Source organism: Orcinus orca, chromosome 7 (genome assembly GCF_937001465.1).
Source record: "Orcinus orca chromosome 7, mOrcOrc1.1, whole genome shotgun sequence".
Taxonomy (NCBI): domain Eukaryota; kingdom Metazoa; phylum Chordata; class Mammalia; order Artiodactyla; family Delphinidae; genus Orcinus; species Orcinus orca.
In genome coordinates, this window is record NC_064565.1 from 84,861,336 (window position 1) to 84,880,638 (window position 19,303).

A 19,303-nucleotide genomic window follows, 5' to 3' on the forward strand; every position below is an offset into this window, starting at 1 on the left:
GCCTTTCTCTGCAGAGGAACTGGCTGGGCCTTTCCCAGTGCTACCAGGGAGGCCACCTGAGGGAATTAAACAGAGGCACCGACTTCAAAGGCATTCCTGCTGAGTGGAAGGTGGTACTCCAATTAGGCTCCTTCTCTGGATCCCCAAATGGCATCTTTCCAAATCTGCATGTGCAGGCCCTGTAAATTACTTTCCTGATATTTAAGGGGGCAGAATTGCTTGAATTCAGGAAGCTGTTAACTACTCATGCCCTGGCCCAACTCAGTGATCCTCTGTACACCAGAAGAAACCACCAAAGACCAGAGCCAAGGTTTCCAATGAGATCATCCATGATCCATTCCTAATTCTGTCACTTAACAGCTTTCAAATGCTGGTCAAGGCAACCTGTTTTTTGGTTTCTTAGCTATAACATATGGATAAAAATCTATACATGCCTCGCCTGCCTTGCAAGATGTTGTGACAATAAAAAGTGATAATTTGCTGAAAAGGACATTGAAAACTGTAAACCACTATGAAAAATCCAGTTATTCCTGCCTTGATACCAAAGTCTATGCACTAATCTGCAAAGTCAGTTTAGGAAAACAGTAAAACAAGGTCTTACAATTAAAATGTATTATCTGAAATTTTTAAATCAGTCAAATCCATAGAATTATTAGTCTTGCCAAGCCTGACTGGGATATCGAGCTCACAGCTAACATGTCAGTCACCTACAGTGTAAGTTCTACATATAGAACCGGGAATCAGAAGGTACAGAGATCACCCCAGAAGCTAACCCCGAGCCAAATCTTAGAGCCATAGGGATCTTCTCCTCTTCCCTGCCCCATTCCCCTGCCATAGGAGTCAACACGAGGGAGATCAGCCAACCGATTTAAGACCTTGGGATGCAAGGGGACGGTGGGCGTCCCTGTGTGCTTAGCCAGGATGCCAACAAGACACACAAGGGAGTCTTTGTTACTCCCCCTGCCTTGAGGCCACCCTTTCCCCCTAGTGACATTTCTGCCTTTGCAGTCTCATCCCTCTGGCACCTCTGCCGGTGCACTGGACTTCAGTGCCCTCTCGGGTGGGATATTTCCTCCTACCACTAGAGCGGTGTTGTTCAGTAGTGATACAATGCTAGATACATAACTTAAAATTTTCTAGTAGCCATCATTAAAAAAATAAAAAGAAACAAATTAGCACCAATTTTAATAATAGATTTTATTTAGCCAATATATCCAAAATATTTTCATTTCACCATGTAATGAATATAAAAAAATTACTAATGAGATATTTTATGGGTTTTTTCCCACGCTACGTCTTAGAAAACTGGTGTATTTTATATGTACAGCACATCTCAATTTGGAACAGAATTCCAAGAGCTCAAGAGCCACATGTGGCTGGTGGCTACTGGACTGGAGAGTGTAGCACTAAAGTGCATCACCCAGTGCCATTTCGTTTTCTATATCCTCAAAGCCAAGTTTCTAGGGCTTCCAAAGGTCTAATGAGATAACCTGACAGAAACGGTCTTTGGCTCAATGGTAAAAAGAGGGAACTACAGGCATCCAGCCGCTCTACTCTTCCTTTTCCCTTAATAACCACTACACACCACATACACGCATCTCTACACATACTTGAACCACGCAGGTTCCTCCCTCTCCTCCTGGTAATGTAGGTATTTAAATGGGAACAGTGGCTTAACCCCCCAAAGTGGTATTAAGGTGAGAATTTCAGGTCAAGTTGTGTGGAGACAGTGACCGATGTGCTGGGAGTATGGGAAGCCCTTGGAGGGCTCCTCAGAGCAAAAGGTATGGGCAGCTACCCACCTTCTTTTGAGTGCAGCGGCCAAGACAAAGAATAACTGAGGGTTCTGGAAATTTCAGGGTGGCAGAGCTGGTGAATGTAATCACCTCCAGTGTTTCTTGGCTCTCAGTTTAATTCAACAAGCATGTGTTTAGTACTTACCAAGTATCCTGCTAGACAGTGAAAACTCTGAAAATAGGTCCATCTCTTCCACATCTCCGTATGGTCAATGTCTCAACTGGTGAGTTTATGCAATTTCAGCCAAAAGCAAAAGACATTTGATGTTTTCATTTTCCTGTGCGGCTTTATTTCAGATAACTAAACATTTGGGAGGTTTTCTCAAACATGAAATTCGTTAGTGGACCCTTCGTGCCCACGTGGAGCTCTCCTGAGTGTGTGTGGGAGAGAATTCCAGGGTGAAGACCTAGACTCAACCTCCATTGTCTAACAAAGGAGGGAACTGAGGTCACTACATCTTGAATGTATCTATAAAGAGAGTTTTATAATCAGGTCATTTTCCTGGGGAGAAGGGCGGGGAGGGTATCGGGACGAGTAGTTGGGCAATTGCTAGAATTTCAACAGATCTTAGTTCACTACATCTTTAAAGACCCCAGAGCTCCAGGCTGGGCTGCAGGAACAAAGGAGTAATAGAGGGCTTCCCTGGTGGCACAGTGGTTGAGAGTCTGCCTGCCGATGCAGGGGACACGGGTTCGTGCCCCGGTCTGGGAAGATCCCACATGCCGTGGAGTGGCTGGGCCCGTGAGCCATGGCCGCTGAGCCTGCCCGTCCGGAGCCTGTGCTCCGCAACGGGAGAGGCCACAACAGTGAGAGGCCCGTGTACCGCAAAAAAAAAAAAAAAAAAAAAAAAAGGAGTAATAGAAAAGGAGGAAAGGAAGCCCACCAACAATCCCCAGCAGGGGAACCTGTTGGGTTTTATAGTCCAAGTGGCCAAAGGGAATGTTTTCACTCTTAGAAATGCATCTTGAGCTTTCAAGGCTTGCACACTGCCAAACTCCATGGGTCATTTTGTAAACTACAAAGTCACCAGCTTAAAAAAACAACATAATTTAGCCAGGTCAATCCATAAGGCATCTCACATCCACAGTACAATGTAGTTTAGTACAGAGAAACTTGAATAAAAAACTCCCTGACCTGGGACATTTCCCAGGGAATCACAAACTGGAACTTCCTTGGAAAACAGAAACGTCTGATCATCTCATATGTGGGCCACGTGAACAGCGCTCAGTCAGGAATGGATGTACTCCGGAGGTTCCTCTGTTAAGTCCACTGTTGGAAACCCCAAAGCATTTTCCCACAGAAACATTATAATGGATCAGGTCCCCATCATGTCCTGCAAGGACTGTTTAGCCCACAGTGCTGCTGAAATATGATACTTTAGTGATGAAAAATAGTAAGGTGCAATGTCACTGCCACACCAGGAATTAAGCACTAGCGGAAAATAAATTCACTGAAAAAGAGGTTGATGTTCAGAATAAAAGCTGAGGTCAGAGAGAGATCCCGACTATTACCTGCCTCTTCATCCCTATAGCAGAGAGTCTGTGACCCAGAGGCCCTGCCCCACCCACCCATTGAGTGCTTGGGACTGGTCCCTCCAGGCCCTCACTGCCTTTCGTCTTCTCCCGCAGATGAGAGAAGAATTCCCGCCGCCCCCCGCCCCCCACCGTGTTTGACACCTGACAAATGCAGTTCCTTCCCTAATACTGCCCCCTCCTGGAGAAGGAGCTCCCTTCCTCAATCTGCTGTCCAAGTTAAACTTGCCTCCTTCCTGAAGAGGATCACAAAGGAATCCCCTTGGAAAGACCCCCAAAGCAGGGAAGGGAAAAAAGGAAGCCCTGATAATATTTTCTGGGTGAATATCTTCCCTGAACATGAGAAGGACAAGGCAAGAGGGCTGGGCTGGTCCCTCAAACTAGGGAGTAGAGAAGGCAGGGAAAGAATTCAGGAGAATACCAGGTTGCTCAATAAGGAAACGTTTGTAAATACTAAATCTAATAGCCATGAAGTTGACACATGCTACATTTTATAATTAGTTAATAAATCTGTATTAACCTCAATGTTCTCTTTTTCGTTTCATCTACTGAAGCAAACAGTTTTTTCAGATTCCAAACCTTTTGGCAGGCCCCTGAAAAGCTATAACGCCCTAAGAACTGTGCCTGTAGCCCATCATTCCTAGCCTTCTGGGATACTGCACATCCATCAGCATGAGTGTTGGGCCTGTCCCTGGATTGATGTTAGCCTCAGTTAAGGATCCTGTCAAGATATAACTGAAAATTTCAGGAAATTTTCTTGTTTTAGTACATCTGGAAGCACTTAATAAGATAGAATAGGAAAACTGGCAGCCTCTAGCAAAATTAAAATGGAACACCTTTAGGATGGCCCACCAATTCTGCTTCCAGGGATCCACATTAAAGAAACATTTGCAAACGTGTACAAAACAGAGTGTATAAAGATACTCACTGTACCACTGTTTAAAATCTTGCAAACTTGGAAGCAACCCAAGTATCCATGAGAAGGGGAATGATTCAGTGACAAATATATACATCTCTGCCATGGAATACTATTCAGTAGTTTGCAAAGAAAGAAGTAGATTTACATTTACTGCTGTGAAAATCTTAGAAGACATACATTGAAGTGAAAAAGTTTTCAAAATAATCTGAGCCCAAAGATAACATATAAAACCATATATTGTTTCTGTATGTATATATGTATGTATGTATGTATGCGTGTGTGTATATAAATGTGTGTGTGTGCGTGTAATAAAGGACTGAAGAAGACAAACATCTTACTCTTAGGAGGGGGAGTGTACTTTTTTTCTTTTTCAAGGGGTGGCCATGAAAGGAACTCTCAAGTCTTTGTGTACTTCCGTGTTGTCTGAATTTTTTTATAAGGGGAAAGTATTCATGTATTAGTTGTATAATTTAAAAATTACATAAAATAATAACAAAAGTTCAGTAATATTAGACTTGAGTTTGGGTGGATCTAGGCTTGAGCTTAAGTCTCGGCCCTGCTGGGACTTGCTGTGTCTGAGCAGAATTGCTAGGAATCTATGTTCGAGACGAAGAGCCACCTGAGAGAGGTTTTTGTCTCAAGGAAAGAGAGAGGCAGGCGCACATGTGTGACCTAATCGCCGAGGCTCAGTGGGTGGAAGGGATGAGCAGGTGTGAGCCCAGCCCTGTGCAGTTTGCTGTGGAACCCGGCAGGTGGGCTCCCCCACTAATGGACGGCTGGAAAGTAGAAGATGGCTATCCAGGGGCTTGGAGAGGAAGAACACTGGGCAAATGTGGGCGGAAACTATTTCTCTTCCTTACTCCCCAGACCTGGGTTTCCTTACTAGGATACAGTCATCAAGTCACCCAAGTTTAAAATTCTGCTGGCCTGTTCCTTCCTTTCCACTGTCCCCCACAACTAGGTCACCAAGCCCCCTCCACACTCTCTCAAAGTGCACCTTGTCTCCATTCCCCCTGTGATGACTGTTCTGCCTCACACTATCCACCACATAGAGGCCAGTAAACTCTCTCTGAAACTCTGAGGATGATTTTATCTTCCTCAAATCCAATGGCCCTTCCAGGTTTCTCGCAGAGTCATTTCTGGCTCTGAGCTGATCAACTCACCTCTGCGACTTTCGTCTCTCATCTCTCTCTGCGGCACGTTTGCACATCCTGCTTTCCAGGCACGACAAAATGACGAGCTTCCCTGTGTGTTATGTTTTTATATCCAGGCCTTTGCATCCACTATTTCTTCTGCTTGACATGTCCTCTGCAGACTTCATCTGGTGAGCCCTTATGAATCCGTAAGATTCAGGTGAAAACACTCTGGCCCTTCCCTCCCTAAGCAGCCAGTGACTCAGTCCTCTGAGCTCCCCAAACACCTTGCACATGCACCTGTCACAGCACAATCACACTGTATGACCATGGCTGTCTCCAAGACTGCCTTCCAATACAGATCAGAGCTCTGCCAGGACAGGTTTTCACTCATGCATGCATTCATTCAACAAATATTTATTATTTATTATGTGGCAGGCACTGTTCTAGGCATTGGGATGATAGCAGTTAAGACGGACGAAGCTCTTGGGGTTTCATTTTAGTGGGGAAGAAAAATGACAACAAAGATAAATATTTAACATGAAAGGCTAGGAAGACAAAAACAATTCAGGGTAAGGGGACAGAGCGAGGAGTTGGCAGCCTCTCCTATTTTAAGCTATGGTATTTTAGGTCAGAGAAGGCCTCTCTGAGGAAGTGACATTTGAGTAGAGACTCAAATCAAGTGAATGCCTTGGGGCAGGAGGTAGGGTGAGGGGAAGAGGACTCCAAGCAGAAGAAATAGCTTAGTGCAAAGGGCTTGAACTGAACATGAAGTAGGTATGTTCAAAGTCAGTGTGCTGGAGTGAGCAAGGAGCAAAGTACAAAAGATGAGGTAGGAGAGAGACAGAGGCCTTGAAGGACGTGGTAAGGACTTGGGATTTTATTCTGAGTGTTGTTGGAGCTTTCCGATTTTGTTTTTTTTAAAGATTTAATTTTATTTATTTTTGGCTGCGTTGGGTCTTCGTTGCTGCATGCGGGCTTTCTCTAGCTGTGGTGAGCGGGGGCTACTCTCATTGCAGTGTCTTCTCTTGTTGCGGAGCACGGGCTGTAGGTGTGAGGGCGTCAGTGGCTAACGGGCTCTAGAGCGCAGGCTCAGTAGTTGTGGCGCACAGGCTTAGGTGCTCCGCGGCATGTGGGATCTTCCTGGACCAGGGCTCGAACCCGTGTCCCCTGCATCAGCAGGCGGATTCTTATCCACTGCGCCACCAGGGAAGTCCCTCTGATTTTGTTTTTAAGAAGGACATCCTGGCTGCTGTGTGGAGAGTAGACAGTATGTGGTCCGAGTGGGGTGGGAGAAGGAAGAACAATTAGAAGGCTCCTGCTATGGTCCATGGAAGAGAAGGTGGTGGTTTGAACTAAGAAGGCAGCACAAGGAGGTGGTGAGGAGCGTCCGGATTAGATATGTTCGGAATGGTAGCATCTACAGCAGTTACTGAGAGCTTTGAAAAGAGAGAAGTCAAAGGGGAGTCTAGGTTTTCGGCCTCAGCAACTGAGTAATAGGAAATGAATTCTTGTTTCTTTTCATACATCCTTCTCATATGGTGCTTAATATACAGCCGGTTGTCAAGAAATTTTTGTTGAAATTTGGCCTGCGACTATAAGATGTCATGACTTTCATCTCAATAGTGCTACTAATTTAGTCAATCATATGGCATTTTTATGAACGCTCTTATCTTGATATGGAATTTTATGTCAGAAATCTGGTGCTAGGACCTACCCTTCATCGGTGGTGCTCAAGTTCTGAGCGCTAAGCTCTGTGTGTGTGTGTGTGTGTGTGCACGCGCTAGCGCACATATGCACGTACGTGTGTGTGGTTTTATTTCCACAGAGAAAGTGGCCGGAAGAAAAGTCAATCTTAGCTTTAGTTGTAAATGGTATTTGGTTTCCTTACAGTGTTCCTGTGTTTTGAAAAGTACTTAACAAAAAAGTGATGAAGATGCAAGTAGGCATGGAAAGAATTCAGCAGAGCTCTGAATGACAAATCAGCCAGCCTCTCTCTCTCTCCCTCTCTCTGTGCCTCTCTGTGTCTCTGTCTCTCTCTCTCTCTCACACACACACACACACACACACACACAAACACAAATTCCTCTGGGCATTACGCCCACTGAATGCCTTACATGTCTTCAGCTAATCTTGCATGAGATTCTCTGCCATGCCACATACGTAACAATGTGCTAAATAACTAAAACAGAAACAACAATAATCTGAAAACAATCACTTTCCCAGTTTTGCCTTGAAGTCAACCTGCATTTTCATCACAGAAGATCAGTTTTATTATTGCCTCTTTGTGGCAGTTTCTGCTTGAAGAATGAGTGTTGTTTGATGTAACAAAGGGGTAAAATAAGAAATTGGGGCTTCTTAAGAAATTTTGTATCTAAGCAGAGGCCTGGAACACTCAGTGAAGACCCTAGGGCTGTAAGCACATGCATTTACAGGTGTTTCTGCTGTAACGGGGTATACATGATACATGTATTCCTGAAAATGTTGAGTTCTGTGAAATCTTGCACTCAAAACAACAAAGTTTGTGGACAAAATATAGTTGGCACAAACCACCCAAAATCTATGGAACTTGATAATTAGAGCACCATCTAAATAAATAACTAGCACAATTTAAAATGAATATACTAGCCAAATTTTAAAAGATACGATAAATTCCTAATAAAAGTATTCCAGTAAATATGGAATTTAAGCTTAAAAAAAAAGTCAAATAGTTTTGATGAAAGGGGCTTTAGGTAGATGAAAGATGGTTACAGTTTTTTTGCTATTCCTCCCATTGAGAAGCAGAGTCTAGTTCCCTCTCCTGGAATCTGAGCTGGCCCTAATGACTTGCTTGACCAACAGAATGCAGCAAAAGGCATGTTCTAGTACTTCTGAGGTTAGATCATAAGAAAACTTGGAGCTTCCACCACGGACTTTGGGAATGCTGCCGCTGGGAGAAGTCAACTGCTCTGTGAGAAGTGCAACCACCCTGAAGGCAACGTGCTATGAGGAAGTCTGAACTATTCATGTGGAAAGGGAAGAGAGAGAGAAAAAGAGACAGAAATTGAGAAACCCAGCCAGCTCCCAGCTCTTCCAGCCTCCAATCCACTGGAGTCATCTTGAGGCTCCAGATACTGTGAAACAAAGAGAAGATGTTCCTTCCAAACCTCACCAAAATTGCCAGAACAATGGTATATTAAACATTTATGTTGCTTTAAACCACTAAGTTTTGGGGTGGCTTGTTATACAGCAATAGATAAATGAAACATATCTGAAAGGAATTGTTGAGGTTGCTGAACTACAGCAAAGAATGAAAAATATACCGTGATGGGGAGAAACAGGCAATCAGGTAAGACTGAGCCAAGGAGACGACTGTGGGGCGATTGTACCCCCATGGCTTTCCTGTCTTCAGCTGTGTTAAGTGCTTTAGTTTCAATTGCTGTTACTTGTTGGCACAAAATGTTAAAAACCTAGGAAAAATCCCATTTAAGTGAACACAACTTCTGCGTTATATTGATATCCTTATCCTAATTACTAATTGCATACAAGCTAGATTTTGTTAAAGAAAAATAAGCTGTAGAAGAACAGACTGTCTTTGCTTTAGAAGCCCATGTTGGCCACAGTGAAGAGACTGAAAATGTCTTGACTGTTCCTTTGAATTTAGCACTCCAGGTTGAATTCTCATGAATAACTGTGGGCAAATGACAACGGGCAGAAAAATTATGCTGAATCCAGGAGAGAGAGAGAAAAGAGCTCCCATATATAGATAGGATGCCCTCTCTTAATTACAAGCAAACAAGGAATAGTAGAAAACTTCCTCAGCCAGATAAAAAGCATCTATGAAAAACCTACACTTAGCATATTTACTGGTAAAAGACTACATGCTTTTCCTTGATATCAAGAACAAGGCAGGGATTTCCACTCTCACTGCTTAAATTCAATATTGTACTAGAGGTTCTAGCCAGTATAATAAGGTAAGAGAAAGGTAAAGGCATGCAGATGAAATGAAAGAAATAAAACCATTCACAAACAATATGATCCCTTGGGTAGAAAATCCTAGGGAACCTATGATACAATTAGAACTTATAAACTAGATTAACAAGGTCATGGCATGCAAGATTAATATAAATATTCAATTGTTTTATGCTAGCAACAAACAATCTGAAAATGAAAATCAGAAAACAATTTCATTCACCATAGCATCAAAAAGAATAAAATACTCTGGAATAAATTCAACAAAGTGCAAGACCTGTATACTAAAAACTACAAAACTTTGCTAAGACAAATGAAAGAAGATTTAAATAACGGGAGAAATGTTCCATGTTCATGAAATATTGTTAAGGTGTCAATTCTTCCCAAATTGATGTATAGATTCAACACAATCCCAATAAAAATCTCAGCAGGTTTGTTTCTTTTTTTAAGAAATTGGCAAGCTAATCCTATAATTTACATGAAATGCAAAGAATTTAAAATAACCAAAGCCATTTTGAAAAAGAATAAAGTTGGAAGAGGTACACTACCTGAACTTACTATAAAGCTATATATTCAAGATAGTGTCTGAGGATAAAAATAGAGACCAGTGGGGGCTTCCCTGGTGGCGCGGTGGTTGAGAATCCGCCTGCTAATGCAGGGGACACGGGTTCGAGCCCTGGTGTGGGAGGATCCCACACGTCGCGGAGCAACTAGGCCCGTGAGCCACAACTACTGAGCCTGCGTGTCTGCAGCCTGTGCTCCGCAACAAGAGAGGCCGCGATAGTGAGAGGCCCGCGCACCAGGATGAAGAGTGGCCCCCGCTTGCCACAACTAGAGAAAGCCCTCGCACAGAAACGAAGACGCAACACAGCAAAAATAAATAAATTAATTAACTCCTACCCCCAACATCTTCTAAAAAAAAAAATATATATATATATATATACCAGTGGAATGGAATAAAAGGTCCAGAAAGAAATGCTTACACTTATGATTTGTCAATTTTCAAACAACATGCCAAAACAATGGAATGGGGAAAGGATAATCTTTTCAATATATTGAGCAGAGACAATGGACTAGCCATATGCAAAACAAACAACCACTTAGATCTTTACTTCATGCAGTACACAAGAGAATGAAAAGACAACTCCCTGACTGGAATAAAATATTTGCAAAACATATATCTGACAGAAAATTTGTGCCCAGAATATAAAAAGAACTCAACACTCTACTATAAAAACCAAACAACCTGGTAAAAAAGGGGCAATATTTGCAGAGACATTTCCTCAAAGTAGATGCTGATCATCAATAGTCGTTAGGGAAATACCAATCAAAACCACACTGAGAAACCAGTACATATCTTTTAGAATGACTAAATGTAACAAAACAGAACAAAGAGAGAAAACCAAGTGACAGAGATGATGGGAAACAACTAGAACTCTTTTATGCTATTGGTGGAAATATATACTACTTTGGACAACAGTTTATCAGTCTCTTATAAGCAATCACTTATCATAGGACCCAGTAATTCCACTCCTAGGTATTTACTCAAGAGAAATGAAAACTTATATTTTCACAAAAGCCCATACGTGAATGTTTTTAGCAACTTTATTCATACTAGCCAAAACTGTAAAGAAGCCATATATCCTTCACCTGGTGAATGGATAAGCAAACTATGGTACATCTATATGATGGATTACAACTCAGCCCCATAAAGTGCATGCAATAACATGGATGAATTTCAAATGCATGCAATAACATGGATGAATTTCAAAAGGCTACATACTGCACTATTCCACTTACGTAGCATTCTGGGAAAGGCAGAGCTATAGTGTTAGAGAACAGATCAGTGCTTGTCAGAGAACACTGGTGAAGGAGGGTCTGACTACAATGGGGCAGCACAAGGAAATTTTTGAGGTGATAGAACTGTATCTCATTTGTGGTGGTGGTTACATGACTCTGCATTTGTCAATATTCATTGAACTATACTCCAAAAGAAGCAAATTTTACTGTGTGTAAATTTTAAAAATAAATTTAAACAAATCTGGTTAACATCCTTACTCTTAATCCATTGTCTGTGACTTTTTTTCTTTTGGGAAACTTAGAATTTTCTCTTTGTGCCTAGTATTCTAAAATTTCACATTGTTGTGCATTGGTATGCATATTATTTTCGTTGTTCTAAGTCTTTTACATAGGTCTTTTAAATCTATAAAAGCATATCTTTTAATTCTATGAAATTTTCTTGAAATATTTATTTGAAAATTCCCTCCCTAGTATTTTTCATGTTCTCTTTTTGTGGAAGTTCTATTAGTCTGGTCTTAACGCTCCTGGATTGATTCTTTTTTCTTTATTTTTAAAAGCATCACATATCATAAAATTCACCCATTTAAAGTGCACAATTCATCATTTTTTAGTATATTCATAGAATTGTGCAACCACCACCATAAACTAACTTTAGAAGATTTTCATCACCCCCAAAAGAAACCACATAATAACAGCCATTCCTTATTCCCCACCTGGATTGATTCTATAATCATTTTTCTTGTCTCTTATATTTTGCATCTTTACTTTTCTTGTCCTACTTTCTGTAGATTTTCTCATCCTAATGTACTCATCCTATTCATTTTATTGATTAAAAAAATAAGTTGACTGTTGTATTTTTAATCTAAATGAGCTACACATGCAGTTGTAAGAAATAATACAGAGAAATGCTATATACCCTTCACCCAGTTTCCCCCAACAACAATATTTTGCATAACTATAGAATAATATCCCAAACAAGAAATTGACATTGATATCATCCACCAGATTTGCATGCACTCCTTTTGTGTGTATTTCATGCTGTGTAATTGGAATCACGTGTGTAGATGCACGTGACTACCGTCACATCAAGCAGCAGAACAGTTCCATCACACAGATCTCTCGTGCTACCCTTTTACAGACACAGCCACCATTCTTCCTCACCCTCCCTAGACCTTGACAACCACCAATCTGTTCTCAAATTCCTCTATAATTCTGTCATTTTGAAAATGTTATGTAAATGAAGTCATGTAACCGTTTGAAATTGGCTTTTTTTACTTAGCATAACTCCCTTGATACCCGCCCAAGTTGCTGCATGTATCAGTAGTCTGCTCCTTTTTGTTGCTCAGTAGTACTCAATAGTATGGATTTACCACAGTTTGCTTAACCATTCACCTTCTGAAGAATATTTGAGTTATTTCCAGTTTTTGGAACATTTGTGTATGGGTTTTTGTATAAACATAAGTTTTCATTTCTGACCCATATAAATTATGAGATAATAAATATTTGCTGTTTTGGCCATTAAGTTTTGGAGTAATCTTTAATACAATAATGGATAAATGTCTTTGTTAGTTTGGACTGCGATAACAGAAATACTATAGGCTGGGTGGCTTCAGCGACAAATTTATTTCTTACAGTTCTGGAGGCTGGGAAGTCTGAGATCAAGGTGCCAGCAGATTTGGTGTCTGGTGAGGGCTACTCTCTGCTTCACAGATGGCCATCTTCTTGCTGTGTCCTCACATGGCAGAGATAGAGATAGAGAGAAAGAGAGAGAGAGAGAGAGCGCTGGGCTCTTCGTTACAAGAGCACCAATACAATCATGGGGGCTCCACTCCCACGATCTCATCCAAACCTAATTACCTTCCATAGTCCCACCTCTAAATACTATCAAATTAAGGATTAGGCTTCAACATATGAAGGGGAAGCCCCATTCAGTCCATAGCAATAATTAATACAGCTAGTCATGTATTTCTCTAATACGTGTTATACTGTATAATTGAATGGCCTTTTCCAATTGGGGTTATGTGAGAGAATTAAGCAGAAAGTTATTTAAGTGACTTTTTCTGAAGTCATTAGATAGACACTATGCACCCAAGGATGGTACTTAGCTATCACTATTCTAGACGCATAGGTGAGGAGGCAATTCGTTACACACAATGGATGCCCTCGATATGGCTGAGAAGAGCTGGAGAGGGCTTAACTGCATAGACACTGGAGCTAGATTATATAGGTTCAGATCCAGGCTTTACCTGTAACTTCCTAAACAACCAGGGACAAATCACTTGATCTTTCTGTGCTTTGGTCTCCTCATCTGTAACAGGGGACAATAATATTACCTACCCTCTTCCTAGAGTTCTGAGGACTAAATGAGTTAGTAGAGATAAGGCATAATGTCTGGCCCATGGTAAGTACAATTTAAATGCAATAATTATTATTATTTTAAACACTTCACTATTAAAATAAGTGTTTGTTAATGTACCACCTGTACGCTTCTTGCATTATATTAGTGTATATTCCACACTAACCCATAGGTGATAAATGACTCCCTTTCCCATGCTACTCCTCTTGACTAAGGTTCTTCAAAAAGCTGCATTAAATCTTTAAGCTGCTAGAACACAATTCAGTTAGAAACTCCTCCTGCCCAGGAAGCCTCAGTAACTGCTGTCCCCCAGCCTGCAGGGGTGAGTGGGGAGAATCATGGGTTTGCAATATGCAGTAAGGAAGGGGGATCGTAAGAGAGCTTGATGCTTAGAATTTCTCACTGACCCCAAAAGAGCTCTCTGGGAAAAAAAGAAGCATAAAATATCTACCTCTTTCTGTCTTTATTTCTCCTTAGCACTGCTTCTAAACTTTAAATATAAGTTAAACTCCAAACTGAATTGACCTTCTAAACTTCAAGTTTATAGCACGGGTTCATTATAAGCTTGAAAGAGATACTGGTGCATTGATGAGAGCTTGCCTTCTGCATGGCAATTTTATACACAGGGAGAGCCTGGCCCAAGGTCTTAATATAACAACTATTATACATTGAATGTACCTAGTTATCTGTAATGTAAGAATAATCCTATGATTTAACTGCTGATAATACTTGTTTTGTGGATGAGGGCCATGTTACAACTGTGTTTGAAAAGAATTTTAAACGAACCCTACTGTGGGCAGGGCCCTTGGTGGGCACTTGAGTGCTAGTTTGAAGGGAAAAAATGTGTGTAAGAAACATGTGATGTTTTTGCAGTGGTTTGAGGGCTGGGTTTGGTAATTATACTCTCGAATGCAAAAATCCAATGTGGCATAATGAAAAACACACCTCTGTTCTGCTTCCAAAACTCATTCCAAATACAGGACAGTTTTTGCCCAGGCCGACTGTGTTCTATAAAGTGTGCATTCGCTCCACTTCTGTCTATAAGAGCACCAGGACAAAAATAAGATGACACAAAAATGCGTGCCGCATCCTCCCTTTAGTTCCTGTTAACTCTTTCCCTCTAAGCTACCCTCTTCATCACTCTTATTGCTCAATCGACTTATTTGAAAACATATACAAAACCACTCTTAATAGAAGGAAGAGAAAAGTAGTCATTGTGGGTAGCAAATCAACTGTGTAGTTCAAATCATTATTACAATAAAATTTTGTTTATTAAGTACCCTGCAGAATTATAAAAAGGATAGCTTGCACTGGGTAGGAATAAAAAGCCAGCAAGGAATTACACAGTTTAATGTGAAAGTCCTTTTCTGCTACAAAATTCCTATCCAAGCCTGCCCTGCAACATTGAAAATTTGACTACAGAAATTCAAAGGAACAAAATTTGCCACGTGTATTTTGAACCGAATGTTATGAACATTCATAACATCTTTCTTCCTTATCTAAGAGAATCTTCTAATCAAGAAAGGGGAGACATTTTCAACCCTTTTTGTATGAGACTCACTGGATGTAAAAATATCAAGTACTCCCCTTAGTTGCCTACATTGGAGGGCTTATACTGTTGCTGCTTATATGTTGCTGAGGGTTTTATCAACTAGGTCATGGGGCAGTATCCTCTTTACGGTTACTCAGTGGAGAAATTTCTCTCAGAACTCAGTATCAGGAATGATTGTAATTTTCATTAACAACTTTCATGAAAAGGCTTCACTCTTTTTGCTTTTAATGCGAGGTAGCTCAAATTCCTGCCCTTATTTCACAACTTGTACTCAACTTTTAGGTATGCATTTTGCGTAATAATGTTATCCCTGGTTTTATCTTATTTGTCATACTCTAATTTTTCCTTTTCCATAATTTCTTCATCTACTCTTTTAATCTTGCACTATATTTTTGCATGTAGGCAATCTCAAATCCCCTTTTCAATAAGGCATGGTTTGAATTTCTAACTGAAGTGTCTAGAAAAAGAAGTAACTGTACTTCTTCAGCGGTTATGCTGACCAGAGAAGAACCATTGCTTTCTTCACCATGTGACACACTGCAGATGATATCAGCCTGGTGGTCTAAAATTCCCACCAATGCTAGTCAGCCAATGTGGCGAGAGGCTGCCACTTCTGCTTCTTGACACTGCATGACACAGGACCCAGGATCTCAAGTCACGACGGTTGGAACCTACCCTGACTTCAGTGCCTAACAAGACTATCATATTGTATAGGTGAGTAGAGGGTAGGTACAATCAAAACAACATCCTGGGTATATTTTGGTCTATCTTTTCTTCTTTTGTCTTAACAACTGCTGCCATTTATTGAGTTCTTACTGTGGTCCAAATACCTTTTTTCCCCCCAATATGGAACACTTCACGAATTTGCAAGTCATCCTTGAACAGGGGCCATGCTAATCTTCTCTGTATTATTCCAATTTCAGTATATATGCTGCTGAAGCCAGCACTATTTTGGCTTATCTTAAACATTCCAAGTGGGTTCTAACTTCAAAAACTTGTTTTGCAAATACAGTTCCTTTTGGTTTGGTTGGTTACTTTCTTCCCTGATGTGTCGTGATAGGATTAATGTTCCTCTCAACCTTAGTCTCCCTCGCTTATATTTCCCTTACCTCTTAACGTATAACTGAATTAGAAGGTTTTTTTGCTCTTCTTGAGTATTACCCCCAAACCAAAACCATAAAAAGGCATTACACAAATACAAAAAAAAAATTTTTTTAAAGGAAACTAAAAGGCAGCTATAAGGCCAAAACCAAACCAAACCAAATAACAAAACAGCAAAAAAACCAAAATAAACTCCCCAATTACCACAAGCAGCACCATAATAAACAAAGTTAGAAGACAAAATGAAATGAGAAAAATATCTGCAATGTATGAACATAGGTCAATTTTGTTAATATATGAATCTTTCTTAAGAATCAATGAGGAAAAGAAAAAAATCCCAGAATAAAAATGAATTAAAGGCATGAATGAGCAGTTGACTAAGAAGAATACAAATGAACAAAACACATATGAAAAAAAGATTTAATCTTACTAGTTTTTTTTTATTTTAAATTTTTAAAGTTATTTTTAAATACAAATTAAGATACATTGAAAATTTTTGCTTATCAGATTGGGGAAAAAAATTAAAAAGAATTATAAAACCTGATAGGAATGTGATTGAATCTTCCTGGAAAAAAAATTGATGATAAAGATGACAAGCTTGTACAATGTGCTTCATTAACTCTCACACAGATCCATGAGTAAACGTGTACAGTTTGTGGGATGGAGTGAGGAGTGGGAAGCAATGTGGAGGTCCATTACTAGGGAATGAAGAAGTAAAATGCATGCATACATACAGGGCTTCCCTGGTGGCGCAGTGGTTGAGAGGCCACCTGCCGATGCAGGGGACACGGAGTCGTGTCCCGGTCGGGGAGGATCCCACATGCCGTGGAGCAGCTGGGTCCGTGAGCCATGGCTGCTGAGCCTGCGCGTCCGGAGCCTGTGCTCCGCAACGGGAGAGGCCACAACAGTGAGAGGCCCGCGTACCGCAAAAAAAAAAAAAAAAAAAAAAAAAAAAGCATGCATACAGTGGAATGCCATGCAGCAATTATAATAAATTAGCTATATTTTCATATAACATGATCATATCTCAAATTCATAGTACTTAAGGTTAACACGTAAGAAACAAAATGAGATTTTTAGCGCAGCATCACTGGTATATCTTAAAAGCACATATATACAACACCACGATGAGTTTTTCAGATACACATATTTCTACATAGAAGAATAGACAGTGAATTTAAAGGATAGATATTAAGTACACTAGGTTGGGTACCTGGGAGAGAGGAAGATGGGGGATAAAGAGAATAAAAATAGCACGAAATAACATGTAAGAGAAGTCTTACTTAGACTACTAAGCCATGAACTGAAGTGTGTGAGAAACTCAACTTGGGGCAGCTGAGGTGCCTGTCATGGAACCAGAAATTGTACTTCTGCTAGAATTTATTCTATGACAATAGTTAGTCTCTGTTGATTTTCTACTTTTTAAAAGCCTGAAGTAAAACATATTTCATAATCAAAAATCTTTGGTTTCCCACACAGTGAACACACTCATATAATCAACTCCCAGATCAAGAAACAGAACATTTTCAATTCCTTGACGTTTTTTGAGCCATTACTGGCCTCCATCAAAGGTAACCACTATTCTGATCTCCCACACCACAGATTAGTTTTATCTGTTTAACCTTTCTATAAATGGTATCTCTTTTGTGTCTGCTTCTTTCTTTCTCTATTATGTTTGTGAGATTAACCCATGTTTTTGCAAGAGACAGTATAATTTTTTTTTAACCATGTAAACTGGATTAATTTGAGTATGTTTAAAATAGTCAAGAAACTTTCCAAAGTTTCTTAGGTATGTTAATGTGTTTTGGACACCTAACATATCAATTATAAATAGTTCTTATATTGTCACTAAAACCCAGCACAGTATATAATAGCCAATTTTTAAAAACAAACTTTGAATCCTGAAAATGCAAGTACTTCTAATAAAGAAGTCGCTAAGACTAACATAACAGCTTTAGCGCCTACAGATAATGAGACTATGCTAGATATTCTGTAACAGACCATGGAGTGATACAAAGACAACACATAGCCTCTAGACTCAAAGAACTTGTGGCCCAAAGTGATATCATGACAATAACATGCAAACCAGGCTTCTTTCAACACAGATGTCATATGTAACCTCCCTCTGGTTGCAGGTGCTACATTACTCGGTTGTTTTACAACTGAAGACCGAAACCAGTTAATATCTACAGTAATGGAAGAACAAAGAACAAGTCCATGCTTTTTTCTAGATTTCTGTTTTCAAACCCTACTTGATTCAATAAGAGTATCTACGCTGACTGAGGCTATTCGTTCATGCAATGAGTATATAGATGTAAAATGTTTGCCTTAAAAGTCTCCTCTGTTCAGGACCATAGTGTCAGGCTCAGCAAAGGCACAGGCCTATTTCTTCTACTTAAGTGCATCTTCTTCTTCTGCTCGTGTGAATGACCTTCTAATCCTCACTTTGCTTCACTGAATTGCTGACTCTATTCCATCAAGAATGGTACATTGGTAAGGAACAACAATAAAATGACTTTTTAATGGCAAAATTAACTCATCAAAAGAAACAGAATAGTAATCTTGTACTATTCATATTAAAAAAGTAATCCTCTGCAGTTCCATGCACTGAGGCACTACAGATTGCTATACTGTTGTCAGTTGATAACTGGTAATCACACTTAATGGGGAGAGAGACAGTATAATATTTTAATGTTCAAACATCACAATTTATTCATTCTACTATTGATGAACTTCAAGTTGCTCTCAGTTTTTTATTATTATGAATAAGGCTGCTATGAACATTCTTGTCCATGTCTTTTTGGACAAATGCATGCTTTTCTCTTTGGGGAAGAGGAGAACCGAGGAGTAGAATAGTTGGGTCATAAGATTTGTATATGATAAGCTTTAGTAGATACTGCCAACCAGGTTTCCAAGTTGACTGTACCAGTTTTTACTTCCGCCAGCAGAATATGAGAACTTTACTTGTTTCACATCCTCACCAATACTAGTCCTTTTAATTTAAGCTATTCTGGTAGGTGTCTTGTTCTCACTATTTTTAACTTAAATCAGCTTCTGGATTTAATTTCTTTTAAAATCCAGATTAGATTTTACAGCCTAATAATTCCATTTCTCTCTTAGTAGTCCCAAGCCCCAGTGTCATCTCATCTTACTTATTGGTCA

At 40.1% G+C, this 19,303-nt stretch overlaps 1 non-coding gene across 1 annotated transcript; it reads right to left on the reverse strand.

The window, feature by feature from the left end:
* Positions 1-15,880: 15,880 nt before the first annotated feature.
* Positions 15,881-15,987, reverse strand: LOC117201871 (U6 spliceosomal RNA). Its single transcript, XR_004483993.1, has one exon. It is a non-coding gene; the product is annotated as a U6 spliceosomal RNA (small nuclear RNA).
* Between the last annotated feature and the right edge of the window lie 3,316 nt (positions 15,988-19,303).